The following is a 2,553-nucleotide window of genomic DNA, read 5'->3' on the forward strand; positions in this document are numbered from 1 at the left end:
AGGTGGTATCTCACAGTTGTTTTAGTTTGCATTTCACCTATGACTAATGATCAGGAACATTTTCTCATATGTTTATTGGCCATTCAGATTTCTGCCCTCGTGAATCGTCTGCTCTGGTCCTTTGCCTACCTTCTAAGTGGGCAATTAGGTTTTTCTTATTGTAAGCTAGCAGAGTATTGCAGATTTTAGTAATAAGGCTTTTTGTCTGATGTGTCATTGCTAAAGATGTTTTCCCTGTCTATGGGCTCTCTTATTACTCTCTTGGTGAATTCTTTTGATGTACACAAGTGTTTTTTCTTCAATATATCCTACTTGTCAATTTGTGTCTCCTTTGTATTTGTGTTCTTCCTTATTTGTGATAGCCTATGTCTTCCCTGCGCCACGGTTCTAAGGTTTGTCCCAATTCCATCAATGGTGGCCCTAATAGTTTGGGGTTTGACTTCAAGATCTGTGATCCATCTTGAGTTTATTCTTGTGCATGGAGTAAGGTAAGGTTCTTGCTTCATTTTTCTGCAGGTTGATATCTGGGTTTTTTTTTCCTAGCACCACTTGTTGAAGAGGGCATCTGCTTCCCATTGGATAGTGTTGGGGACCTTATCAAAAATCAGTTGTCTGTATGCTGATGATTTTATTTCTGGGTTTTCAGTTCTTTTCCATTGATCAGAGTATCTGTCATTATACCAATACCATGTTGTTTTGACCGCTGTGGCTGTATAATAGATGCTAAAGTCAGGTAATGCAATCCCTCCCACTTTGTCCTTCTTCTTGAGGAATTCTCTGCTAATTCGGGGCTTCTTGCCTTTCCATATGAAGTTGGTAATCAGTTTTTCAATTTCTTTGAAGAAGAATGATGGTATTCGTCTCAGGATAGCATTGAACTTATATAGTGCCTTGGGCAGAACTGACATCTTTACTATATTGAGTCCTCCAATCCATGAGCATGGGATATGCTTCCATTTGTTGAGGTCACTCTTGATTTCTTGTTCTACAGTTTTCTTCATATAAACCTTATGTTCTTTTAGTCAGATATACCCCTAGATATTTCAATATTTGCTTGGCTATTGTGAAGGGTACCACCTTTTTTATCTCCTCTTCTGTGGTCTTATCCGATATGTGTATCAGTCCAATAGACTTCCATTTGTTGATCTTGTATTCTACCACTCAGCCATATTCTTCTATCACTTCCAGCACTCCCCTTGTAGAGCATTTGGAATTTTCCATATGTAAAATCATATCATGTGGGAATAATGATAGTTTCACCTCTTCCTTCCTCAGGCGAATACCTCTGATGTCTTTTCTTTGCCTTGTGTTGTTAGCTAGGACCTCCAGTGTGATATTAAATAAGAGTGAAATCAAGGGGCATCCTTGTCTGGTCCCCTTTTTCAGTGGGATTGTTTTTGTCTTTTTTCCATTGACTACAACGTTGGTTCCTGGTTTTTCATTTATAGCTTGTATTGTGTTGAGGAATGTTCCTTCCATTCCTGTCTTCTTGAGTGTCTTAAACAGGAATGGGTATAGATGTTGTCAAATGTTTTTTTCTCTATCGATATTATCATGTGTTTCTTACAATTTTTCATGTCATTGTGGTGAGTAATAATAATGGTTTTTCATATGTTGAACCATCCCTGCATCCTGGTATTAACCCCACTTGGTCATGGTGAATAATTTGTTTTATACACTTTTGTAGTCTATTAGCCTGTATTTTGTTAAGGATTTTTGCATCGATGTTCATTAGTGATATTCGTCTGTAGTTCTTGATTCGTGTGGGATCCTTTCCTGCTTTAGGTTTCAGAGTTATACTAGTTTCATAGAAAGAGTTTGGGAGTTTACCATATTTTTCTGTTCTGGAAGAGTTTGTATAGGATTGGTGTAAAATATTCCCTGAGTGCTTGGTAGAATTCTCATGTGAAGGTATCTGGCCTGGGGGATTTTTGTTGTTGTAATCTTTTGGTCACCTTGTCTATTTCTTCTATTGGTATAAGTCTGTTGAGATTCTTGACATCCATTTGGGATAGTCCAGGGAGAGATTGTTTTTTGAATGATTTGTCCATGCCTTCCAAGCTGTTGAATTAATTGGCGCACAGGCCTTCATAGTAGTGTGTAATTATCCTTTTTATTTCATTAGGGTCCATTTTAATGTTGTCTACTTTATCCCTCATTCTTGCTATTGAAATTTGTTCCTTCCTTTCTTTGGATAGGTTTGCAAGTGGTCTCTTGATTCTGTTAATCCTTTCAAAGAACCAACTTTTAGCTGCATTAATTTTTCCATAGTTTTCTTGTTTTACCTCTCATAAATCTCAGCCCTGATTTTTATTATTCTTTTCTTTTGCTATTCGTAGGATTGTCCTGTTGACTCAGCTCTAATTGCTATAAGTTTTGTGTCAGCATATCAATTATAAGTCTCTCTTACTTTTTCATGTGTGCATGTATTGCTATCAAACTTCCTCTGATGGCTGCCTTTGCTGTGTCCCAAAGGTCTTGGTACTTCGTATTCTCATTCTCTTTGGTTCCTAGACGCTCCCTAATTTCATCTCAGGGCTGAGATTTTTTGTT

Source organism: Echinops telfairi, unplaced genomic scaffold (genome assembly GCF_000313985.2).
Source record: "Echinops telfairi isolate 266 unplaced genomic scaffold, ASM31398v2 ScPeMD7_5592;HRSCAF=6446, whole genome shotgun sequence".
In the NCBI taxonomy this organism is placed as follows: domain Eukaryota; kingdom Metazoa; phylum Chordata; class Mammalia; order Afrosoricida; family Tenrecidae; genus Echinops; species Echinops telfairi.